This window comes from Orcinus orca, chromosome 21 (assembly GCF_937001465.1).
Source record: "Orcinus orca chromosome 21, mOrcOrc1.1, whole genome shotgun sequence".
Classification (NCBI taxonomy): Eukaryota; Metazoa; Chordata; class Mammalia; order Artiodactyla; family Delphinidae; genus Orcinus; species Orcinus orca.
Window position 1 is genome coordinate 28,731,351 of NC_064579.1, and position 27,121 is coordinate 28,758,471.

General features: G+C 48.2%; 1 protein-coding gene across 2 annotated transcripts in view; it reads left to right on the plus strand.

The window, feature by feature from the left end:
* MCPH1 (microcephalin 1) overlaps positions 1 to 26,272 on the plus strand; it is a 234,346-nt gene extending 208,074 nt beyond the window's left edge. For both annotated transcript variants that reach the window (XM_049704259.1, XM_033407787.2), the window contains one exon: positions 22,703 to 26,272. The gene's annotated coding sequence lies outside the window, so the exon portion shown is untranslated. The remainder of the gene's footprint in view (positions 1 to 22,702) is intronic.
* Positions 26,273 to 27,121: the final 849 nt, after the last annotated feature.

Below are 27,121 nucleotides of genomic sequence, written 5' to 3' on the forward strand. Positions count from 1 at the left end.
TGGCTGAAGGCCCTGCCACCCGCTGGGACTCTCTCCGGGCTCCCGCCCACCCTGAGCGCTGCCCTTGTTTGGAATCCTTTTTGTCTGGTCACTGCTGCCCTGATCCCCCCAGAGGGGTAAGTTTGGCTTTCCTAACTGGCGTGGAAAGCGAGTCTGACTTAGAAGCAGGGAGACCAGCTCCGCGGCGTTGGTCCAGGTAAGAGGTGACGTTGGCCGGGCTTGGAGCAGAGAGCACAGCACCGAGAACGTCCTCGTCCGCGTGTATTTGAAGGCGTCCCGATCGCGCGATGGGAGGTGGCAGGCGTCAAGGCGACCTCACGCTCCTGGCCGGGGTGCCTGGAAGGGTGGACCGGCCAAAGCTGAGCTGGAGAAGGCGCAGGTGGAGGCCCGAGCGAGGAGGAGGGGCCGGGACGGGGTCTGCGGCGTCCAGGGGCCCCGAAGAGAAGGCAGCTGGGCCTGGGGTCTGCAGGGGAGCGGGGGCACCCTCGGCGCGGCGGCTGCTCGAGTCACCGAGGGTGGGGTGAGTGCGGGGGGAGAAGGACTGAGCCCTGAGCCCGGCCCTTGCTGTGGAGCGTCGGGAAGGAGGCAGACACCCAGCGGCAGCAGCCGCCGGGGAAGCGGACAGAAACCCAGGGCGTGTAGAGTCCCGATGGCGCCCGCGAGGTGCGGCGGAGAGCTGCCGGGGGCACCAGCGGCACGAGGGCCTGCGGAGGAGACAGCTTCACGGCTGGCAGTGTGGGCCACGCGCCGCGGGGGGGCGCAGAGACACGGGCTGAGGACGTGGAGGACCACAGTGAGCGGGGCCTTGGCCTGGGAGGGGCCGCGGGATCCGCTCAGGAGGGCCGGCGCGTCCGCGGGACCACGTGCTGCAGGGAAGCCACGGATGTCCGGCATGACGTCCCCATCCCGGGCTGCAGGGCCGAGGTGTGCACGCAGCCGGCCAGGAGAGGGACGGGGCGGGGGTGGGGGGGGTGGGGAGGGACAGCAGCATCCGGCTGCATTTAGGGGCGGGCGTGGACTCCGCCGGGGTGGCTGTCCTCCAGCTACGCTGCTGCAGGGCAGGGTCAGCTGGCAGCTGGGTTTAACCAGGGCTGTGCTTTGACCGCGTTTGGGGGTGAAGGCTGGCGTCATAGGGGATAATTACAGCCACTGACCACGGACGTTAAGCCTTGGGTCGGGGGGCAGAGGGCACCACGGGGGTGACCGTGAGAAGGCAGTGGCTGCCGGAAGGACAGGGGCATGCGCCTGGGAGGGAGGAGAGTCTGCAGCTCCCGGGGCTGAGGCTCGGGTGAGGGGCTGTGGACAAGGTCACCAGGAAAGAGGGGTCCTAGGAACTGAGAGGACAGGAGAGGTCATGGAGGTAACAGGGAGCCCGGAAACAAAAGGTCAGAAGTGAGAGGTTCCGAGCTGGGGAGGGGGGGTCTGGAAGCTGCAGAGAGAAGGACAGGTTTACATGGAAAATTGTGGGAACTTAAGCCTTTTAGGGATCATCATGTTTCCTCATTTGAAGACCTTGTCTTTATCTTTATGGGATTTAGGCAAATATCAGAATTGTTAAAGGTGTGTTCCGTTTGTTTCTTTGGCTTTGTAAAAATTTCCCAGGACCACAGACAGACATCATTTGTTCTTTCTCAGGCACAGGCAGCTCACTTTCCCTGTGATCTAGTCAGTCCCCCTAATGTGGTCAAGTGTAGGCATTGACATTTTTATTTTTTTTAATTTTTATTTTTGTCTGCATTGGGTCTTCGTTGCGGTGCACAGGCTTCTCACTGCGATGGCTTCTCTTGTTGCGGAGCACGGGCTCTAGACATGTGGGCTTCAGTAGTTGTGGCGCATGGGCTTAGTTGCTCCGCAGCATGTGGGAACTTCCCAGACCAGGGCTCGAACCTGTGTCCCCTGCATTGGCAGGCAGGTTCTCAACCACTGCACCACCAGGGAAGCCTGGCAGTGACATTTTTAGGAGGTGAAACTTCTAACTATATTTTGTGTTTCCAAACGGTTGCCTTTGGGTCTACCTTTTTCTACTTTGAAACAGCACTAGGATCTGTTTTCTGAGATGTATCCTCCAGAGCTAGCGGTTTCACTGGGGCCAACTGCCTGGGGGAGTTACAGTGAGAGCCACTCAAGTCACTGTTTCAGAGATTTGCCTTCTGGGTGGGTGTCAGAGAGGAGCCCTATGTGTTCCCATGGTCTCTTGTCGCCTCCCCTTCTCTGCCGCCCCCCACCCCCAGGAGAGGAAGACCAGCTTCTCACACTGCAGGGTTTGCAGAGAGGAGCGGGGCACGCTGACAGCCCCTGCAGTTGGTCCAGTGCCAGCTGCGGCCCTGTGGGTACCTCCTTCTGGGCAGGGCCAGCAAACTCACCGCACCGCAGGTCTAAGGCCCAGGTGTCCAGCCGGCTTTATGAATGATGAAAGTGGGTTTGATCTCTGTTAGACACCTGTGTCTGTCTCCCGGCTGGTATTGAACCTGGGGTGGGGGGAAAGAGAGGCATTATTTATTGGAACCTTTAGAACCTCAACAGCTGAGCACCCCTACAAACGCGTGCATGGGTCTGTTAACCCCACATAGTAATAGGAAGCTTGAAACAGGTTCATTGCATCTAGAATCCATGCCCTTCCCACTCCCCGTGCCCTGCCTGACTTCATTTCTTGCTGAAATCACTGCCGTCCTTTCCTTGGCGTAGTCTGTCTCTGATCTCAGCCCCTCTGTACCGTCTGCAGCATGCTCTTCCTAACATCTGGATTTCGTGCCCTGATGTGCCCACGGTTCTCATGGCTCCCCGTGACCCATACGTCATGCAGTAGAATCACGATCCGTCTGGTGCCTGCTTACTCAGCCTCCTCACCTTGGTACAGACTTACAGGCTTTTAACATGAGCTTTGGTCACGGTGGTTCCCCCACCTTGGTCCCGTGCGCTTCACCCCCCAGTGATCTGGAGCTGTTCGTGCCAGCGTGTGCGATCCCAGACACCGCCGCCCCACACGCCCCTCCCTGAGCAAATATCCTCCTGTCCCATCTCCGAATCACATGCCGCCTCCGGGAAGCCTGCCCGGCTCTCGTTTCCCATCCCATGAGGTGACGTGTCCTGTCCTGCTGTGATTTCTAGGAAGTCCTGGGGAAGCAGACACTGTGTCCTTACGTTGCTGTATCCTGGTAACGTAGCCTGACCGTCAGACAAACGAATAAACAGGTTACGTCATGGACCCAGCCCTGACTGTAGGGTAGCGGGCAGCGGTTCCAGGGATTTGTACCTTAGGCAGTGCAGGCAAGCTCTGCTGTGACGTCAGATAAGGAACTTCGTCTCCTGGGCCTCGGGTTCCTCGTCTGTGAAGGCGAGCTGAGCCGTGGCTGAGGCCATCTCCAGGATCCTTCCCGGCACTCGCGGTCCCTGCTGTCTTCTGTGACAGCCCCCCAGCCAGAAGGTACCCAGCTGAGCTAAAGCGTCCACCATGGCTCGTGATCTGGCTCTGCCCCCTCTCTCCTCCCGGACCCTCTCATGTGCATCTCTGGGCTCAGCAATGAAGTGCAAGGCCACGTGGGACACAGGTGCAGCTGTCCTCACACCGAGGGGCCACTTCACCGGATCAGCCTCCTACCTGGACCCTGCGACAGGGCCAGGCACTGCGTGTGCTCCGTGGGAGCGGGTGAGCCACGTCTTCTGGGGTGGGCATCTTCAGCTCTCTTAACTACGTGGTCACCTTTTTATTATTGAAAAGTATGAAGGAAAAGATCCCAGAATCACCCTCCCATGTGACGCGTCTCCTCCGGCAGGCATCCTTCTGCCTGGCCCGCCCCACTCCTCCTTGACTCAGCTGTGTTCACAAGGGTTCTCGAGAGACAGATACACACACGGAGACATGCAGGAGGAGATGGATTATAGGAGTGGGCTCGCATGATTCCGGGGGCTGAGAACTCGCAGGACCTGCTGTCTGCAGCCCGGAGAACCAGGAAGGTTCAGCCCAGGTCCAAAGGCCCAATGCCAGGAGCTCCGATGGCCCAGCTCAAGCAGAGAAAACAAATTCGCCCTTCCCTTGCCTTTTTGTTCTATTTAGACCCTAAAAGCCTTGGAAGTTTCAGAGACATCCTCACATACACACCCAGAAATCATGTTTCACCAGCCCTCTGGGCATCCCTGAGCCCCCGCCCCCCCTCCAAGCTGACACGTTAACCATCACATCAGTCACACATTTTCTCTCCCTCGAAACCTCCGCAGCCACAGCAGCTACAAATGCCCTATCGACTGTCGTCACTGCGAGCCTGGCCTCTCTGCACCACTGGATTATGGCCACTGGTACGTGCTGAGTTCCAGTTCAGTGGACCAGTCTGCACTTGATAGGATTTTAGAGCAGTGCCCTTCAGAAAAGCCTCCACAGACGAAGCACTTAAATTGTCCTTGAAAGAAAAATGGGATATAGACAAACAATGCTAAAAAAGTGTACTTCTTAACTGTTATTCTGTCTTTTAAGTTAACCGTAAAAATTGAGGCTTTTTGGTGTACAGATAAGTTTTAACATACATAGATTTGTATAACCACCCTAAGCACAGGGAATTGAAAAACACCAAGGCACAAATTAGAGAGTTCTGTGGTATATTTGGCCAATCGGAACCACACCCCATGGTGCGGTGTCAGCCCCGTCCTTAGGTTATGGTTGCTAAAATGTGGGAGAGTGTGTCTTAGCTCTGAAGAGGTGTGGCATCATTTCACAGATGGGTATTCCTGTCCCTCTGTTGCCACAAGGAGCAGAGATCATGTGACGTTCTGGGAAGGGCCAGGGCTTTGGGGCCTGACCCCTCAATTCTGTGGTGTGTGATCTCAGGCAAAATAGAAGAAGCCAACCTCCCTGAGCTGCGGGTCCCAAACACGGGAAATAGTTTGCCATGAGAATTCCACAGTGAAGGATGTGTACCTCCTTTTCCCCATATGGCTCAAAACTACCTGCGGAAACTAACACTCAAGGTGCGCTCTACCCAGAGGGAAAAGCAGAATCGCTAGTGAACTCTAACACCCACGTCCAGAGTAAATGAACCGTCAACACCCTCCCCTGTTTGGGGTTCAGGGTGGGGAAACGTCTGGGTCGGGGACGAATACCCGGGGGTCACTGAAGCTAGAAGCACAGGGTTGGCAGGGGGCGGTTCCCCTCAGCTTTGCTCTGTAAACAGTGTGGTCCCCCTTGACTGACTTCTGTGTGAAGAGGCTGGAAGGTTCTGAGCTAACCTATTAAGTCAGTGTAGCTTTTTTAATGACGGCACAAATGCAAAGGCCACATTTTATAAAGCAGAGCCAGTGGCTCTTTGGCCTTAACTGAGACCCTTCAGTAGTTACTGATCCTCTACAACCAAGGGTTCAAACGAAGATCTCATGACAGAGAGAGATTTCTGCCTCCTTCCGGCTGCCTCCCTGTCATGTATGTACACATGCATCCACATACACATCTGCGTGATTATCATCTCATGCCGCCACTCACAGAGAAGAGTGGGAACTGCACCCCAGATTCACCCAGACTCCTGGCCTGGCCTGTTACTTTGGAGGCTCCTTTAGTCCAGAGCTGTCAGTAAATTCCACTGAATCCTCCTTTCTTCCACGATCTCCTTTGGTAAACAAGCATCCTGGGCTCTGTGGGGAAAAAGTTGCGCTTCACTGGAAAACTATACTTCATAGCCCACGCACCCCACACCATCCCCAGGTTGTCTGCTTCCAGCTTTCATTGCCTTTGAGCTGTTTCACAACCCTAGGCCGTAAAGACCTACTGTCAGTGCACACGATTCTTGTCTGTGGGCTAGAAGTGAAATCTGTCTGGTGAAGGGAATATCCCCCTACCCCACGGAAAAGCCAATATTTTGGTCGATGTGCAACTTCATTTCAGTATTTCTAATCTATAAATGTGTTATCTGTTTCTCCTTTGAACCAGTATAGCGTCTGTCAGAGTTAAATAAAATGAACACATCTTAAATGTTCATTTTACAGTGATATGAGTTATGATTTTTTTAACTTGTCTTTTAATCATTTTTAGCCAGAACCTTCTAAGTCCACATGGATAAACCTGGTTTCTGAGGTCACCTTAGAGGGAAACAATAACACACCACCCTCCACCACCCTGTAATAATGCCCACATGCCCCGCCCAGACTCCTTTTCCTGGCAGTTGGTGGCAGGTGTATGTGTGTCGAAAAGCTTGAAATGAAATTAGGGTTTAGAGCAAATGGCCATGAATTGTTGTACCAAAAGGCTTGCAGTGAAAGCAGGCCTGTCGGGGGGAAGCTGGATGGAGGTACGTGTCACAGGGCGTGTAGAGCTCCCTCGGCCGCTCTGTTAACCTGGGCTGCTCGCAGCCTCACAATTCTCATTGTTTACAACGTACCCGTGGGGACAGAATGATGCTTTGCTAGACAGGAAAGTTGACTGCCGCAGTCAGAACCCTTACGGCAACGTCAAGGGCAGTAGCAAAGCAGTTTTATGATCGGTGCCTTCAGAGCAGAGCCTGGGCTCCAGGGTAAGGCTGCACTGGTACATCTGAGGCCCATCAGTCACGAGGACCCAGGAAGCAAAAGCACGGGGACTGAGGACAGTAAAGGGAGTATTGGGGGAGTATCCCATACTTAACTCATTTCAGTAAGCGGAAGGTTTTAACTAAAACTCAGCAGTAAGAAGAATCTGGTGTCCTATTATATTTATAAAAAACCTGCCAATCATCGCTGTTTCTGTGGCAATGAACTCCTCTACACACATGTCCTTACATACATCGGGGAGTGTATTTGGAGGATAAATTCCTAAATTTAATTTTAAGTAAACTAAATCTTGATTAAACTTCCCCAGAAATTATTTTACTTAGGCTCGGAAAGTCAGCACGCACCTAGTCTCAATTATTTTGAGTGAAGAATCAGATCCTTGTAATTCTTTACTTCCTCTGATTGCAAGCTGAATACATAAATAAAGGGAAGCGTTTTCATTTATTGACTTTCGCAGTACGTGCTTTAAACTGAAGTCAGGGACTGCATCTCAATCAGCTTTGCTTCCTGGCACTTTGCACGTGCCTGGTAGAGAGTAAGTGTTCAATAAATGTGGGCGGGAGAAGAAGGAAGCATCCGATTAGCTTCCGAAGGCTCATTCTAAACATGAGAAAGGCTCACTTACGTCCTTTCTGCTGGATTAAAACAGGTTTGAGTTACTGCTCTTCTGTGTACCAAGATACATCCTTGATCAAGAAAAACTGTATCCCAAATATATGTGTGTTGTACAGAATTTAGAAAAATATACAGCAAACTCTCACCTCTGGTAAGGGGCAGGGTCATGAGAACTGCAGCGTTCGGTTGCTTGGGCTTCTGCAAACAAAAACCTCAACAAAGAGTAGCTTAAAAATGAAGATTTTTTTTTTTCCCCTGACATTAAAAGGACAAGAGGAGGCCAATTCCCAGTTTGGTCAGGCCAGTGGCTTAGAAGCATTTGTTACCTGGGATCCAGGGCTTCTCCTCTTCCCACTTGCTTGTTCTCAGGGTGTCCAGGGTCCTCGGGTGGCTTCAGGAATTCTGGGTGTCCTTTGTCGACAAGACAAAGTTGCTTATGTTAGTAGGTGAGGAAAAACTGCCCCCAGCAGGCTCACTCTCAGGTCCCACTGGCCGGGATCAGGTCCAGCCCACGCTTGACCCTGTCCTTCGAAAGGGAAAGGGGATCCCTGTGGTTGGCCTGGACCCAGCCTGAGTCTTCCCCTTGGGCTGGGAAGGGACCCCTATCTTGAACACATGGCCCTGCAGAGGTCAGCACCCAAAAAACCACCATGCCTTGCCGTTAAGGAGGAAAAGACAGGAGTGGATTTGAGTAACAGAAAGCCCAGGGACACTCAGCTTACTGTATTCCTTTCGGTATTGTTTCAGTTATCAACCTCTGCAACTACTTTTTAGGACGTGTGACTACATCCAACTTTAGTAAGATTCTTGATCCCCAGCTTCAGGGCAGGGTGGCCCAGTGATTCACTGAGTTTACGGATGGTGGGTTTTTCCTTGCAGCTCGAGTCACGTTGAACCAAAGCAAATCTCTTCTGCCTCAGTGTCTTCATCTGCAAAAATTAAAGGAATGACCCTTTCCACTCCCTGCATCTCAGGGATGTTGAGAGTAAGTGACAGCGTGAACGAAGGTACCCCATGGGGAGAATGGTCATTTGTCCTGTTAGGTACCCAAGTCGAAGGGAAGCTGTGCAATGTATCAAAGCTTATGGCAAAATTCAAGGCTGGGGTGAGAAAAGAGAATGAATCCACGGCCTTGTTTATCAAATCAGTTCCACTGATGTTGCAGTGGGGTCTTGGGGGGTTTTTTGTTGTTGCTGATGTCGCTGTTACAGTAGGATCGTCTTCTTCAAAAGGAAAGGAGCATGAAAACCTAGTAGGGGGACAATTTCTTCTTTCTCAGACTTTGTCGGAGTGGAGGACTGAGGAACACCTTCTTCGCTGCCTGCCCACCCCGGGGTCAGCCCCTCTCCCGTACTAGCCACCCACTGTCCTCTGGGTAACGGGCGCTCCCTCACCCGCCCACCCGGGCCCCTCCTCTGAGAGGCACCCCTTCACCTCTTTTCCCACAGACCTCCCGTCAAAGTCCTTAATTTCTCTGAGCTGCTGATCTCAGATGTTCAGTTCTGTCCTCAGGGAAACATGCGGGTTAAAGCACTCAGATGTGGATGGCAGATAACCGTCAACATATCCCAGAGGGCATTTGCACATAGAGAAGTCTTCATGAACCTGGAGTTAGTGACATGAGCGTGTAGCACAGCGGGGCCTCCCCACTGTGCCTCTGGCCAGCCGGCCGACGTGACTTTATCAGCACAGAAGGGCGGGCAGTTCAAGGCCCCCGTCTCGGAACCCCGTCCCATCATCTCCCCCCTCCATCAGGACGCACCCCTCCCCGACCTGGCCTAGCAGGACACAGCTAGGACTTCTGCTCTGTGCTTTGCCATTTACACCCTTGACCCCATGAGGCTGGATTTACAGCCATTCGGGGCTGTGGCGTCACTTGCTCCGGGAACCCTGAGCCCGGGACGAAGGATGCTGTCCCGGTGCCGAGGGCACTTGTGTCCCGCAAGGCTCCTGCCTCCACATTCCTCTGGGTTACTCAGAATGCAGAGGCCGTTCTCCTCCCTCAGTTGAACAGTTGATTACTTTTCAATAATTTGGTTTAGAATTTGTAGTAATTCAAAGGCCTAAACATTTTTTTTTTTTCCCTATAAATTTGTTTGCTTGGAGTTTTGCCTGTAGGCTGCTCCAGGAAACGTCACTGCTTATTATCCGTTGTTATCATTAAATGGCATCATCTCCCCTGGATCCTCAGAATTCACTGAGTGTGTGCAACCTCACCTTCAGTTTGTTCTTTTTCTGAAAAAGGACGTGAGCCTTGCAGTCGGCCTGTTGTGAACAATGAATTGGTTGGGAGTAACCCTCCCCCCGCCTTTGCCCACAGTTCTGCCGCCAGGAGCGCCTCTCGTCCACCAGGCGGTACCGGGGAGCCCTGTTTGCCGATCAGCCGACCGTGTTCATTACCCCGGCCAGTGGCCTGCTCAGAGCCAAGCTGGGGGAGCTGGTCGTGCTGTGCGGGGTTTGGGTCACGCACATCCCTCACCAGGCCAGCATCTGCATCGGACCCGTCCCAAGAAAGAAGGCGGCGACAGTCACGTACCTGTCGGAAAGGTGGATCTTAGGTAGGAACCCATGCACAAGACGACGCTGTGTCCTGGGGGGGGGGCTCGGGGGTAACAGGGAGGTGCCTTGTGATTGCAGTAGCCATTGGGGGTCCCCTTCAGAGCCTGGCCACTGGACCAGGTTTCAGAGGGGAGCCTCAGGCCCATGCCCCCTTGCACGCAGCCTGGGGGCCTCTGCCGGGTATCTCAGTGTCCACGTATCTGCTTTAACAGAGTCCTGTAAAAAGAGAAAAACCCTCCTGTGACTTTCATCTGTTACAAGCCCACCGAGACATTCCTGCTTTTTACTGTCAGCCCAGGTGCAGTTCGCGGGGACAAAGGAAATCCTATTAGAATTGTGCCACTTGATCTCCCGGCTCGTGTGAAAGACCCAGTAGACCCCGAGCTGCCCCAGCCGCGAGGCCACGGCACCAGCCTGGCCGCCCCCAGCTCCTGTGCCCTCCCACTGCGTGACTGCCTCGCTCTGCGTCTGGGGTCTCGGCCAGCGCCGGCTGCCAGGACCCGCCACTGTCCCTCCCTTTCAGGCACTTGTCCTGATGCTCGTTTGTCCGCGTGCTCCAGGTGGTACGTTTTAGCACAAAAGGACTGGGGCTTTTATTTCTAAAAGCAAGTGTTGTGTGAATGTGACGTGGGTGTCTGGCGTCGATTCTGCTACGTTGGGCAAAACACCCCCCTCGAGCCGGCAGGGGAGGAGGTAGTGCCAGATGAGCCCCGATTCCTGGGAGGCTGGAGGCTGACACCAGCAACAAGGGGCTTCGTCTGTTACCCCAGCTCTGGGGGCTGCAGGGGCCCAGGGGAGGCGGACTCGGGCAGCGTATGTGATGTAGTCGAGCATGGTGGGGTGAACTTGGGGCTCCACTGGGTTTGGATGAACGTACTAGTCGGCCTGGCTGCGGTACGGTACCACAGACCACGGGGCTGAGACAGCAGGGAGGTATTCTCAGCCCTGGGGACCAGGCGTCTGAGATCAAAGTGTCCTCGGGGCTGCTTTCTCCGAGGCGTCGCTCCTGCTTGCAGGGGGCCGTCTCTCCCTGTGTCTTCACGTGGCCTTCCCTGCGCGTCCCCATCTCCTCTTATAAGGACACCAGTCACTGGATTAGGGCCCACCCTCATGACCTCAATTTAAGTAGCTCTTTAAATGCCCTTTTCCCAAACACAGTCCCATTCTGAGGTCCCGGGGGTTCGGGCTTCAACCTGTGGCCTTTGGGGGACATAGTTCAAGCCATGACATTGAATGAGCCTTATGTCTTAAGTGTGCTCGCTCTCCCTCTCTGCCTAGGTTTCTTTTTCAATCTTCCTATTTGCTTTCCTTGTCTCTAAATCCCAAACTTCTGGCTTTTCTCACCGCTTCCTAGACATTATCCTTTGACACATTAGCAGAGACCATGTTTGTCCAGGTTGCATTTGTTTATAATAACCACATTTTATGAATATCTTTTAAGTGACTGTTGGTCAGCCTTTGATATATTTTTAAAGTATGACAATCAAAAGTCATTTTTTACTTTCTGGTGCAGAGTAATTTATTCTTTGCCTGGAAACTAATTTCAAAATACCTATGGTTTTAGCTACAGTCCAGAAGCCAAGAGAGGCTGTTTACTCTTTTCTAAATGCCAAGAATATAGCCCTCAAAACATCCAGTGTTCTGAAACAGAAGTTCTGGTTTTGGTTTTTAGAAAAGTGCATGTATCAAAATGACACCGACTAGAGACCAGAATTGTGCTTTAAAAAAGGAGCCTCAGGCTTCCCTGGCGGCGCAGTGGTTGAGAGTCCGCCTGCCGATGCAGGGGACACGGGTTCGTGCCCTGGTCTGGGAAGATCCCACATGCCGCGGAGCGGCTGAGCCCGTGAGCCATGGCCGCTGAGCCTGCGCGTCCGGAGCCTGTGCTCCGCAACGGGAGAGGCCACAACAATGAGAGGCCCGCGTACCGCAAAAAAAAAGAGCCTCATTCAGCTAACAGAACTGTGCACAGGATTGATATCAACAGCCCACATCAACAACTAGTCTTTCCAAAGTCTGCAATCGTGCGCCGTGCAGAGGGCCGAAGCCTAGGTCTGCACTCTTCTTATTTCCAGGTTGGGGACTCAGCCGGCCCCTTCCTGGCCCTGGTGCACTTCTGTGCATGGATTGTGCACAAGTCAGCCTGGTTCCTCCTGGGATTTGGCCACTTGACCCCCGATGGTGGGTTTTCAGGAGGCAAATGTCTACCTGCTTGAAGCCCAGGGTGTAATTTCCACAGGGCCCTTTGGAGTTGAGTCTCAGAGCTGGAACTGCGGACCTAGGTTTTTCTTTCTTTCCCCTCCCATAATTCATGTCCTGTTTCTGATTTCTCATTGATCGCACCATCTACGTGTGCCCTTGGCAACTCCCAGGTACTGTGTCCTGGAATCCTCGGCTCTCGGCATGGTGAAGTCCTCACCTGTAACATCAGTCCCGAGGCCCCGTCTGCACTGGGTCCTCCCCAGCCTTGTCGCATGAGTGTTAAATACTTGAAAAATACATGTTCTTTTAGTTTATATGCATCTTTCTGAACGGAAGTACGGTACAATAGCTCCAGCTTTGTGCAGATGAAGGAGATTTCATTTTTCTGTCTCTACACATATGCACAGACCTACAAAACACACAATCTAGGGCATCACCTTTTCTGCCACTAGCTTATTGTCTGACCAGACGCAAGTCACCTGGGTCTCTCTGGACCTAATTTTACTTACCTCGTGTACGAGACAGAGTAGTAAACACGATGATCGGAGGAGACAACACGGGGGTGCAAAATCTCTCCCATCTGCAGGGGGCAGTGTCCAGGACCGCCGGGCAACGGGACCCACTGACACGTAAAAAATCGTTCCTGACCTTTTGCCAAAGCAGCATTGTCTCTCTTGGAGACTTTTATCCTTCCCATTAGCTTTCAGTACAGACACTTCCAGAGAATATTTTATTGTCAAAATGTGAAATTAAAATGACCAATAAAACCACTTTTAAATTAAAATTAAAACCATGTTAAAGCACCAGTTTAAAAGTCATTTTGTGATAACTTATGAAAAGCAGTACTCAGAATTTATCAACTAGAGTTTTTCCAACTAGAGTATCAGGTGCCGTGTGAGGTCGAATCCCTGAGAGCTCATTATTTTATTCAAACTGTTTTTAAAATCTTGAACGTAGCTTGGTGTGCCCACTTTCAGATTTGTAATTTACCTTCCAAAATAAAGGTTCTAGGATTTTTTTTTTTTTTTTTGCGGTACACGGGCCTCTCACTGTTGTGGCTTCTCCCGTTGCGGAGCACAGGCTCTGGACACCAGGCTCAGTGGCCATGGCTCACGTGCCCAGCCGCTACGCGGCATGTGGGATCTTCCCGGACCGGGGCACGAACCCGTGTCCCCTGCATCGGCAGGCAGACTCTCAACCACTGCACCACCAGGGAAGCCCAGGTTCTAGGATTTTTTAGTACCTTTACACTTATTCCTATATTTTATGGGGTCTTTGTTTTTGCAGACCTAATAGAGTCACAGGGGATAGACAAGGAGGAGACTTTTTTGGCCATTAGAAACTCCCCCTTGGTGGGGGCAGATGTGGACACTTTCCCCAGGACCTTTGACGTCCTAGCACTGTAATCTGTCCGATAAAACTTTTATCCCTTCACTGTATCTTAAAAACAATGACCCAATGTTTTTGAATATTTTTTTAAAAACTGTTAAATGATCATCCTACCGCCTGGTGTTGCTGGCCTAGAACGGTGTGAACTTAAGAAGTCTCCCACTAGGGCTCCACACGTGAAACTTAAGCCACGTCTTACTCACTGGCTCCGAGCAGAAGCTCACACACACCGAGCTGCCTTCTAACAAAGCCACTGGACCCGTCCCGATTGTGTTCCCAAGTCATTCCCCAGAGTCTGTTTTCCCTGAAACAGCAGCATACTTAGGCCAAGATTCTTGATGAATCATTCACCCAGGAGGAGGAATGGGGATTTTTAAGAAAGACCACACTTGCGGCACTTGAATATGTATGAAAATACACGGGAAAACAAAAGTCAGATTTCCGGCAGCAGGAAGAAAAATGTCACCTTTACCTGATGTTGGTAAAGACGTATTATGTTTTGAAGCACTTTCCAGTACTCTGGTTTCCTCCGCACGCCCACAGAGTATAGTTCCCATCTTACACATTAAGAGACGAAGACCCTGGGGTCTGAGGTACCCGCTGGCGTGGCGGGGCCCATGGGCATCCATGGCAGGTCAGCAGCCTGAGCTGTAACCACTTTTCACTCTTTTTATCCCCACTGGTCTTATCACTGCAGGTTGGTTTGGCCTTTCTCATAGGCACGTTTCCAGTCTCGGGCGCCCTTTTATTGTCTGGGCTACATTCAAGTGATAAAACATACATTTTATACTATTGTGGGAACATAATGTAATAGTCTCAACAGCCTTGCCAAAAAAAAAAAAGAAGTCTTGCCTCGGCATGACTTTCTTATAACTTATAAAAAAGCATTTGATTTGAATGTCTCCCCATGTCAGTGTTCTCAGGGAAAAATCGCTGATAGCGCGTGGGCCTCGTGCACGCTGGCAGGATGGCCGTCTCCACTGAGGGCTGACACGAGACTGGCTCAGACTCACGCGCTCTGAACAGGGCGTTTGTTACAGCCCCAGGTCCTAGGGTTTCCTGATCACGGAGACACCGTCAGGGATCCTAGGAGCATCTCGTCTATGTTCCAGGTTTGCGCTGTTGTTGCATGTTAGGTTTATGGTGTTCATCGCTAACTGCCTAAGTGATGAAGCTCGTGCTGTGGACTGAGCTGGTCCCCACAGAGTCCTGTGCTGAAGTCCTAAATCCCACACCTTAGGCTGCGACTGTGTGTGGAGACAAGGCCCCTAAAGAGGTGACTAAAGTGGAATGAGGTCATAAGTGTGGCCCTGATCTATGTGGACCGATGACCTTATAAGGGGAAGAGACACTAGGGGTGTGCGCACAGAGGAAAGACCTCGTGAGGACAGAGAAGGAGCGAGGCCTCGGGAGAAACCCACCCGGCTGACGACTGTGAGAAAATAATGTCTGTTGTTCAAGCCACACGATGGGCAGTGTTTGGTGATGGCAGCCCTATCAGAGTGAAGCTGCTCGAAATGAATTCTGAGATGATCAACAGGAAACGACTCCTTTTGGAGATGAGGAAAGTGAGGAATCTGAATTCCTGGGCCAGAGCCACGTGGTGAATTGCAGACCCAGAGTTCCTGGTTGCCCACCTCCCAGCCGAGAGTCTGCGTTTGTAAAGAGTCAGATCTCGTGCAGCTCGGTCACCGCACCTTCTCCTCACTCGTGCACCCACCACCGCGGTGGTTCTCAAACTGCGTGGGACGGACCCCGACACCCCACACGCTGGGCTGAGCTCAGCGTGTCCACGTCAAAGCACAGGCACAAGAAGCTTTCCCCGATTTGCAGGAAGAGGGAAAGTCATCGGATTAAATTATCTCATTTTCCTTTTTGACTCAATTTTTCTTAAACTGTGGCGCTTGAAGATGAATATGTAGCAAGAAGTTAATACAGAGGGATGTAGGAGAAAGAAAGAATAAAGAGAACATCAAACATTAACAAAATTGAAGCAAAGAGAAAAATCTGAGAGGAAAAGTTCTTTGGGTGGGGGGGAGAGGAAAACAAAATCAAAATTCTAGAAACAGTGAAAAGAGAGTCCAATGAACAAAACTAAGAATGAAATTGGGGCTACAACCACAGATACAGTAAAGATAGCTAAAAATCGTGAGCTCATGATGAATAACTTTATACCAGTAAATTTAAAAATAGGCAAGATGGATAATTTCTAGAAAAATGTTACCAAAATCGATTCAAGAAATAGAAAATCTAAACAGTTTCAACCATTAAAAAAAAAAAAGAATTGTAATCTGAAGGATGCCTCACCACCCAACACGAAAGTCGCCTGCAGAGTGATGGCAGCAAGATGGCACACTGGGAAGCTCCAGGCCCTTGTCTCCCCACAGAAACGTGGAAGAAACAAGCAGAAGCCGTCAGAACCAACTTTTCAGGAGCTCTGGGAAAAAAATCAAAGCTTTACGGCCACCAGGCAAACGCCCAACCAAGCAAAGCCATGTTTACAGCAGTAGGAAAGTCCTGTGCCATTTACTCACCCCGACAGTCTTGGTTTCCCAGTTCCCCTCCCTGAACAGAGACCTTATTTGCTCTCATCTGCCTGGGAAACCTGAAGGACTGACTCACCCGTCTCTGTCTCAAGTGACTTGGACACATGCAAGAAAAAAGGTGACCACCGCTCTTAAAAGCTACTTGGAAATAATAGTGGTTAATATCTGAAAGCTATAAAGAACTCTTACAACTCAACAACAAAAAAACCTGAGTACAAAACGGGCAAAGGAGTTGATTAGACCTTTCTCCAGTGACGACATTAGCACATGAAAAGATGGTCGGCATCACTAATCATTAGAGAAATGCATATCAAAACCACAGCTATTATCAAAACAAACCGTGGAGAGAGTGGAATCTCGTGTACTGTTGGCAGGAATGTAAAACAGCAGTTCCTCAAAAAATTTAAAAAAAAATAAACTACCCTATTACCTAGTAATTCCAATTCTAGATACATATCCAAAAGATTTGAAAGCAGGGACTCAAATATTTACACGCCCGTGTTTACAGCAGTATCGTTCACAACAGCTAAGAGGCAGAAGCAACCAAGTGTCCATTAACAGATGAATGGATAACAAAATGTGATACATACATACAGTAGAATACTATCCAGCCCTACAAAGGAAAGCTGTTCTTAAACCTGCAACATTAACGAACCTTGAAAACATTATGTTAAAGTGAAGCCAGTCACAAAAGGGCAGGTACTGTATGATTCCACTTCTATGAGTTACCTAGAACAGGCAGATTCATAGAGAAATTATAACAGAGGGTAATCGCGTCTAAGGTGGGGGGAGGGGAATGGGGAGTTATTGCTTAATGGGCACAGAGATCGTGTTTGGGATTTGTATGATTCCACTTTTGTGAGTTACCTAGAACAGGCAAATTCATCGAGAAATTATAACACAGGGTAATCGCGTCTAAGGTGGGGGGAGGGGAATGGGGAGTTATTGCTTAATGGGCACAGATATCGTGTTTGGGATTATGAGAAAGTTCTGGAAATGAGCGGTCATGGTTGCACAGCATTGTGAATGTACTTAATGCCACTGAATTGTACACTTAAAATGCTTAAATGGTAAATTTTAGGTTATGACTGTTTTACCACAAGAAAATCGTTTTTAAGACACCTCCCCCTAGATAGTTTTAACAGTAAATTTTACCAAACATTACACATTACTGCATAGAAAAGCTATTCACCTCATTTTACAAGGCTAGCCCAAACTCGTTTGTGAATATGGATATAAAAATCCCAAATAGGGCTTCCCTGATGGCGCAGTGGTTGAGAGTCCGCCTGCCAATGCAGGGGACGTGGGTTCGTGCCCCGGTCCGGGAGGATCCCACATGCCGCGGAGCGGCTGGGCCCGTGAGCCACGGCCGCTGGGCCTGCGCGTCCGGAGCCTGTGCTCCGTGATGGGAGGGGCCACAACGTTGAGAGAACCGCGTACCGCAGGAAAAAAAAAAAAAAAAATCCCAAATAAAATATTTACAGATTAAATTTAGCAGTGTGTTAAGAAACATATAGTCAGGTAGGGTTTAACCAAAGAATGTAGAAATAAATATCATTCAATCTTTTTTCCTAATCCATTGATTTTTCTCAGTAGATGTTAAAAAGCATTAGAGAAAATGCAGTACCCACTTATGATAAAAACAAAAACCACTTCATCAGCTAGGAATAAGAGCACTTTCTTCACACAGTGAAGGGTATCTATAAAAAACCTACAACATATATTTAACAGTGAAAATCTTAGTTTAAGGTTCAAGTCAGGTACAAAATACATATGGCTATTAACCCTTGTGTCTCAGCAGCGTTCTAGAGTTTCTAGTCAAGGGGATAAAATAAGAAACACAAACGAAGGATCAGAATTAGAAAGGAAGGGAAAAATCATTTTATTTGCCTACGATATAGTTGTGTATCTAGAAAAATCTAAGAGAATCATTGTAACCAATTCAGCAAGATTGGTCTTTATTTATGATCCACTTACTAAAATCATTAGTATTCCGATGCCCAGTAGTAAATGTAACAGAAATATAGTGAACTCAAAGCTAGCCCTGTCGTATCATTTCACTCATGTTTCTTGGGTGGAAAGGAAAAGTTGGCATGCTAGGAATAAACAAGATTGTCTTGTCTAAGACACAGTGCAAATTTGCGCTGTACCCTTGGAAAAGTATCAGATATGTGAAAGTCTCCAGCCCAATATCAGAGCAGAAAAAAAATGCTGAGAACTGCTATTTCCTTCAGATATTCCGCATGGCATCAGGTCATTCATTCATTTACGCAGTATTTCTTGAGCATCTCTCAAAAGGGTACAGCCCTTTTCCCGTGGGACTTACATTCTAAAGATGGGCATTTCTTTTTAATCCCGACGGTGATAAATGCTATGAAGAAAACAGGGTATGAGTATGGAGAGAGACATTGAGGTGGGCTCCTTACCGAGGAGCTGTGTTTGAGCTGAGCTCTGAATGTGGTCCAGAGGGATGAGCTCATGTGGAGCTAAGGGAACAGTTAGGGTCAAGGATGAGAGGTGGGCAGAGGCAGTGGGTCTAGAGCACAGAGCGATGCAGGGGGAAGCAGCAGAGCCTGGACCACACAAGGCCCGGTGGACAGTAGTAGTTAGAGGTGTGGTTTTTGTTCTAAGAATAAATAGAAGTCAAAGGATTTTAAGAAGGGGAAATGGGCTCTAAGACATATTTTTAAATAGAAGCAGAGAGAGTGATCTTAGGCTCTTGCAGTGACTCAGGTGATAAGTGATGGTGGTTAGGACCAGGGTACTATCGATGGAGGTGGTGTGAAGCTGTTTAATATGTTAAATAAAAACTCTGGAGCCAATTGCACTTGCTGGCAGATTGGACACTGCTGTGTTAGGAAAGAGAATAGAAGATGAGTCCTAGACTTGGGTTCTGAGCCCCCGGGAGAACGGTAAGGATCCGTGAAGAAGCAGAGAAGGGACTGGTTTATTCAGAAGAGGAATCAACGTGCAGAGGGAGACAGACTTGCTCGGTGTGGGTCCAGAGAGAAGTACAGGCCGGGCTCAGCGTCAGAAAGGACTTCAGGAATATTTGGCGTCTGCTGGGGGACCCTCGCTCTGCAGAGTAGTAGAGGTGACCCCTTATGCGTGGATATCTGGCTACACAGATACTGAGGTTTCCCAGCCCTAAAATTCATAGCTCATTTTGGTAAGTCAAGATAAAGCTCCCAGCAGCACCCTGAGGGTCCCCAAACTCTGCACAAGGACCGTTAGCCACGTCCGGCTGTTGGCAATTGGAGTCTTAGTTCAGTAAAGTGACTTGCCTGTCCCACTATTAAAAAAAAAAGAAAAAAAAAGCATTGGTGGCATGTTGATTCCACATCCCAAGCACACAGAATCATGGCCAGTGAACTTTAACGTGTGCAGATACGTGTGCCAAGACCCGCTGAATAACTCTGTTCAAAAAACAAACAAACAAAACCTGGGTTGTTTTCTTTCCAATTTAAATTTCATGGGAGCTGCTTGTGTACTATTTGTCTCCCTTTCCGCTGGCTGGGACGGGCATTGCTCTAACATCTGTCTTGTGGTCATGTTTTATGGGGTGTTTGGGGATCGTGCACCTGACGTGACACTGGAATCTGGGGACGTGGCTGTCTTCAGATGCCAAATGAACTTGGATAGAAACCACTCTCCGTGCGTGTGTTTACAGCAGGGAACTTGGAGCCGAGAGGGGCTCCCTGGACACAGCTGTCCTGGCTCTCAGCTATTACTCAGTCCTCAAGCGTTCTCCTGGTCCCACTCTGCACAGCACCGTGCGCAGGGGGTTAATTCCTCAGGCAGCACCATCGAAGAGGTGGGAGGGGCCAGCCACAGGCTTTGTTGTAGCTTCTGTTTTATCTGAATTTAAAACTGCACCCTTCTCCAGCCAGTCTTTTTTCCCCACCACGATGGATGGATGGATGGATGGATGGATGGTGTACAGTGACGCTTGATTTCATGGTCAAAGAATTCAAACAACAGAGAAATACATAAAGACCCAAAATCTTACTACCCTTCCCTAAAGCAACGACACTAAAGATTGAACTGTGTGTTTCAGATTTAACACGTATTTACATAGAAATAAATGTATATAAACATATGCATTGAGGGTTTGTTTTCTATAAAAGGAGGATCACATATCGTTCATGAGTTTTTACCCCAACTCTGTGTTTAGAAGATCCTTCCATTTTAACACAAACAGTAACCTCATTCTTTTTAACCATTGGAGGTGCTGTGACTAATTTACACACTCCTTACAATTAGACATTTGGGGTTATTTCCACTGCTTCTGCTTCTATAAATTCTGTGTGTGTGTGTGTGTGTGTGTGTGTGTGTGTGTGTGTGTTCTAATTGGAATGATTTGAATTCAATTTTAAGAGACTGTCTTGAGCTATAATTAGTGTGGCCCAGTCCCAGGCGGGAGTATTTCTGTAAAAGGGATTCGTAGAAGAGGAATTACTGAGCCCTAGGGTTGTGTGTACCTTAAACCTTGATCCACACAGCTGTACCAGCTTACAGTCTTACTAACAGTACCTGGATATTCCCGTTCCCCAGACCCTCACCAGTACCAGACTTTACCCATATTTTCAGTATTTGGTGATCTCATTACTTACTGTATATGCCGTAATTACTCAGTTACTCATGAGCACGAGTACCTAGAGGGGGGATTCATAGGTCATGAACGGCCAGTTCTCATCTCTTGCCTGTTTTTACATTGGGCTGTTTCTCTTTTCCACATTGTTTTACAGCATATTTGTATAGTATGAACTGTAACCTTTTGTGATAAATATAAGAGCCTCTCTGTCTCTTATGTTTGTTTATGGTGTTTTCTATGGGTTTTAATTTTTTTTTTTTTTTTTTTTTTTTTTGTGGTATGCGGGCCTCTCACTGCTGTGGCCTCTCCCGTTGCGGAGCACAGGCTCCGGATGCGCAGGCTCAGCGGCCATGGCTCACGGGCCCAGCCGCTCTGCGGCATGTGGGATTCTTCCCGGACCGGGGCATGAACACGTGTCCCCTGCATCAGCAGGCGGACTCCCAACCACTGCACCACCAGGGAAGCTCTAATTTTTAATTATTATTCTGGATGGAATCAAATACCTCCGTTTCTCCACAGCACCTACACTGAGGTTTCACTTAGGAAGGTTTCCCTACCCTGAATTTTAAACTCATCTCCTGTCTCTATTAATACTTTCACAGTTTTTTAATGTTTAGAGCATTAATCCATCTGTAATGCAGTCATTGTGGGATATGAGGAATCATCCCATCTCTTTAATAACTTAGCTGTTCTCCACTGATTTTTAATGCCCCCTTGAATCAGCTCTTAAACTCCCACATATGCACGGGTGGGTTTCTGGAGTTTGTTCTCTTCCACTGATCTATTTATCTATTCTGTGCTAATTACCTGTTTTACCACCGTAATTTTATAGTATGTTTCACTATCTAGTATGTCAAATTCTCTCGCATTCTTCTTTTTCAAAGTTGTCTTCCCGTGCATTTTTCCCCCATATAAACTTCAGAAGAAGCATGTCAAGTTTTTTTTTAAACAAACATTTGGAATTTGGGGATTTTATTGGATTTTTAGATTAATTAAGAAAAAGCATCATCCTTTTGGCAGTCTTCTCTGGCTTTCAAAAATGACATCCTGTCAGAAATCTAAATGTAAAAATTGAATCAACAGGTTTTTTAAAACCTGGAAGAAAATATGGCTGAATTATTTTATAACCAGGTATAGGGAAGGCTTTCTACCTGTGATTCAAAATCCAAATGCAATAAAAGATTGATGTAATTTGAATATATAAATAAACGTTTGCATAAGAAAAGTCGAAAGGCAAGCAACAAACAGAAAATATATGCCACACAAATCGTGAATAAAGGACTAATAACATTAAAAAGTAAATCATAATAATACTTCAGTGTTGTAGAGAGAGTTAAGTGGTATGCTGGGTATCAATAATAACTGTTAAGGTTCTATTGTATGTATTATTAATTATAATTATATAATGTATGTAATATATATAGCAAACATTAATGATCCTCTGAGATTCAGCTCCCAGGTCAGACCGCCTGTGTGGAAGTGCATTTGTGGTGGGAGGGCTGTGATTAAATTCTGGGGCACTGGCTTGAGCTATAACTAAGATAAGCTATTTTTTTTATTTTATTCATAAAAGAAACCCATTTTTTCTGCTTTGTATCTCACAACCACCAAAGCTTTCCATGTCCTATTGCTCATCACCCTGACTTCTTAAGGTCCTTCAAATATACAGTCATTGTTCACCCTCTGGATAATAATACTAATCAATAAGTTAACTTCAATTTGTCAGTCGGTCAGCACTGACAGTCCATTGCACACCTCTCTCATTCTAACAGCAGCAGAAGGGTCGGAAGCAGTCAGCCGTCCGGCATTAAGGGTAAAGGGCCTGCCTGGAGGCGGCTGCAGGCACAGCTGTGTTGGCCTCTTCCCCTGCACCTGTGGCTCACCCTGGGCCAGGGCCCTTCATGGGATTTTCATTATTTATACTCTGCCTTGTACCAAAGAGTACTTGCTGTAGCTGAGATTAGAATTTGGATCTCCCACATCGTGGACTGGGCAGACTTTCCTGTCTACTAGAACGTTCTGCCATGAAGGGCATGCCCTGTGTGTGCTACATCTAATAGGATACGTGACGACTGAGCATTTGAGATGTGGCTGGTGCGACTGAGGAACTGAATCATTGATGTGATTTTGCTTCATTTTAAATAACCACATGTGCCATATGGACCTGTGGACATACGGACCGTGCTGCCCAGGACCACTGACGATTTTATATATGATTTGCGTATCTGTGATGAGTTTGTCGTCTTACCACATGCTGGCCATTGTCAGTGCTAACCTGCTTCTCTTCCTCTAGATTCAGTCACTCAGCACAAGGTCTTTGCCTCAGAGAACCGCCCGCTGCTGCCGTGAAGGGGACACCGCTCAACCCGTGGCTGCTGCTAACAGCCCGCCCCGGCGTCCTCGGACGCTCAAGTGAGGGGAGGGGTGGACGCAGGAAGGATGCCTTTCTCCACCGTCACGTCTGCCGCCTGTGTGTTGTGGTTTTCACGTGAAGAAAGCTCCTCTGTGTGGCTTTCTGATGCCTGAGTGTGTCTCAGAGGAGCACTGACCCGCCCTGTTGGGCCTTTTCTCTTAAAGCCAGTCTGTGTGTCCTAGTTACGATCATAATTGAGAGGTCCCAGAACCTCTGTCACTGAAGAGCCATACTGTATCATCTACCCGGTGTGAAGGATGTTGGTCCGTTATCACCTTATGTACCTGAGATTCTTCTCAAAATAATAATGAGGACAGGTGTGAGGAGCCGCAGTTAATGATAATTAGCAGCATCAAAGTAGCCCCGCTTCTGCAAGCTTGGTTTCTGGTGAGGAGAGCCTCACCCACAGGAGACCAGGGCCTCTGCAGGCCACCAGGATGCTCGCCATCCCCTGCAGGAAACGGGCATTCGGGCCAAATCGTACACACGCTGGCCGGTCACCTTGTGTAGGAGAGAGATGCTAAATCCCAGCAGGGCCGAAGGTGCCAGTTAGACTCCCTCGTGGTACTGTTCCCTCCGTGTTGCTTATCTGTCACTCATCTCAGCTGCTATTTCTACCTCAAATAAATGTCAAGTCCCTCAGCAAATATGAGGGATCAACTTCTAGAATAACCCTCCTAGAAGGGCAGTAACGATGCACGTGGAAATAATGAAGGGTTTTCTCTTGGTGTTAACATAACGTATACCCCAAGTCCCCTCATAATACTCCTGCCTCAACAATGTTGAGCCTCAGTGCAGCTCGGCAGGCCGGAGGCCTTCCTCCCACCTTGTAAATCCCGTGTCACTACACCCACTGCCTCCTGGGCTTGGCGACTTTGAGGCTCAGGCATCAATACTATGGCAGAGCTCCCATCGCACCAAAAGTTCCCGAGGCAGCTGACAAAACTGTGCTGACTCCCGGTGGAGACAAGCCACAAAGAACTCCATCCCACGGCCACATCAGCCACCGAGTGCCACGCAGGTCACATGTCCACCCAGGCCTGCATCCTCACAGCTAAGATTCCTGATGCCAGCCTGCCAGGAGCCACTGAAGATTCTCTCTCTAAAAGCTAATCTCTTATGAGCACACTGATTTGTGCCTGGCTTTAAGCATTTTCTATGTGGTACCTCATTTAATCCTACCAACAAGCCTAAAAGTTACTAGAGATTTGCAACCCCTTACCCAAAACACATACGGCTAAAAGTGTCTCAGAATTCTGAACTTTTTTTTTTTTTTTAATTTTGAAAGGTATGTGGCTCTCACCACTTCTATTCAACATTATATCAGAGATTCTACTGAGAGAAGAAGGCCAGGAAAGGAATTAAGGGCATACAGACTGGAAATGAAGAAGTAAAACTATTCTCAGATCACATGATACTATATGTAGAAAATTATAAGGAATTAAAGAAAAAAGTAGATTAAGCATGTTTAGCAAGATTACAGAATACAAAATCTATATACAAAGCTAACTGAATTGTGTTTCTATATACTATCAATAAACAATTCAAAAATAGAATTAAGAATACAATTCCAGTTACAATATCATGTAAAAATAAATAGGAATAAATTTAACAAAAGAAGTATAAGATCTGTATACTTAACAAAACATTTCTGAGAGAAATTAAAGTTCTAAATAAATGGAGAAATATACCAAGTTTATGGATTAGAAGACTCAATAGATGGCTATTTTCCTCAAATTGATCTACAAATTCAATGTAATCATCAAAATACCAGGTAGATGTTTTTATAGACCTTGAAAAGCTGATGCTAAAATGTATATGAAAATGCAAAGAACCCCTAGTAGAAAAAAGTAACTTCTTTAGAAAAAGAAAGTTGGGGGATTTATACTACCTGATTTCAAAACTTATTGGCATAGGGGTAGACTACAGATCAAGGGAAGAGAATAGAGACTCTAGGTATAAATCATATTTATGGTCAAGTTGATTTCAAAACAGGTGCCAAGTCAATTCAACGCAGCAGGATAAAACAAAACAAAAAACAGAAAGCAGCACACTTACATCCTTATCACACTTACGTCCTTACCTCACACACAAAAAGAAAATGCACACGGATCCCCACCTCACACCATACACAAAAGTTAACTCAAATGGACCAGAAACCTAACTTAGGGTTCCTCAACCTCAGCACTATTGGCATTTTTGGACCAGATAATTCTGTGCTGCAGGGGCTGTCCTGGGCATCACACTATGTTTGGCACCATCGCTGGCCTCTGTCTATTAGATGCCACTAGCACACCTCACCCAGTTGCGACAGTCCAGACTGTCTTCAGATACCCCCAAATTTCCCCTGGAGAGCAGAACCGTTCCCAGCTGAGAACCACTGACGTAAAATTATAAAATGTCTAGAAGAAAACATAGCAAGAAATCTTCTGAAAGGTCAAAGATTTTTTCAGGTAGGACACTAAAGGCACAATTCATAAAAACATAAATTGGACCTCAAAGTTTTAAAAAGTTTTGCTGTTCAAAAGAAACCATTAAGAAACTTAAAAGACAAGTCAGAGACCAGGAAAAATATTTGTGAAGCATATAGCTGATGAACTGTATCCAGACTATGTAAAGAACTTTTATTCATTAACAAGAAGATAAAGAATGGGCAAAAGGCATTTCACACAAAAACATATAGAAATGATTAATAAGCACGTGAAAAGATGCTCAACATTATCAGTCATTAGAGAAACGCAAAGTAAGAGCACAAGGAGATGCCACTACACACCCTCGGGCATGGCTGCAGCCGACAGTTCTGACAACACAAGAGTTGACCAGCATGTGGAGAATCTAGGACTCCCATGCACTGCTGGTGTGGCTGCATCATTTTGCAGTTTGGTTTAAAAACGAAACAGACGCTTGGCATATGACGCAGCAACTTCACTCCTAGGTATGTACCCAAGAGAAATGAAAATGTGCCTGCACGAGGACTTGTACGCTAATGTTCACAGCAACGTTATTCACACCAGCCAAAAGCTAGAAGCAATCCATCAACTGATAAATGGATACCCAAAATGTGCTATATCCATACCATGGATTGCTCCTCAGCCATAAAAGGGAGCAAACAACTGATACAGGCAACAACCTGGACCAACCCCAAGAACACGGTAGTTGAAAGAAGCCAGACACAAAAGACTACATATCGTATGGTTCCATTTAGACAAAATTTCTAGAGGAGATAAAATTATAGAGACAAACAGATCACTGGTTTCCTGCTGCTGGTGGTAGAAGTGGGAATAGACAGCAGACATTTTGGAGTGTTGGAGATAGTCTAAAACTCGATTGTGATTTTAGTTGTAAAACTGTATACATTTACTAAAATCGTTGAACAGTACACTTGCCATGGGTAAATTTTTATGGTGCATGCATGAATTATACACCAATAAATTAAAAAAAAAAAAAAAACTATGTGGCAACCTTGGAGCTGTGCTTCTCGGATCCCACTTTAAGAAAGAATCTTCTAGGACTTCCCTGGCGGCGCAGTGGTTATGAATCCGCCTGCCAATGCAGGGGACATGGGTTCGAGCCCTGGTCTGGGAAGATCCCACATGCTGTGGAGCAACTAAGCCCGTGCACCACAACTACTGAGCCTGCACTGTAGAGCCCACAAGCCACAACTACTGAGCCCATGAGCCTAGAGCCTGTGCTCCGCGACAAGAGAAGCCACCGCAATGAGAAGGCTGTGCACCGCCATGAAGAGTAGTAGCCCCCATTGGCCACAACTAGAGAAAAGCCCACGTGCAGCAACAAAGACTCAGTGCAGCCAAAAATAAATAATTTTTTATAAAAAAAGAAAGAATCTTCTGCTCAGCTGGAATGAATACAGTTAGCTGACGGCTGTTAGTGCCTTAAAGATCCACCTCAGGGCTTCCCTGGTGGTGCAGTGGTTGAGAGTCCGCCTGCCGATGCAGGGGACACGGGTTCGTGCCCCGGTCCGGGAAGATCCCACATGCCGCGGAGCAGCTGGGCCCGTGAGCCGTGGCCACTGGGCCTGCGCGTCCGGAGCCTGTGCTCCGCAACGAGAGAGGCCACAGCAGTGAGAGGCCCGTGTACCTCAAAAAAAAAAAAAAACAAAATCCACCTCAGTTTTCAAGCCGAGGCCACTCTCTTCCTGGGCGGTCATCCCCGGGCAAGAATCGGACCCAGTGGGCATCAGGGGCCTGGCCAATTCTGCTAATATAAGACCCCTGACAGGCACCCGGGCTCCAGAACCTCCGTCCCCACCTGCAGTGTCTGAGGCCTCTCCTCCATCGT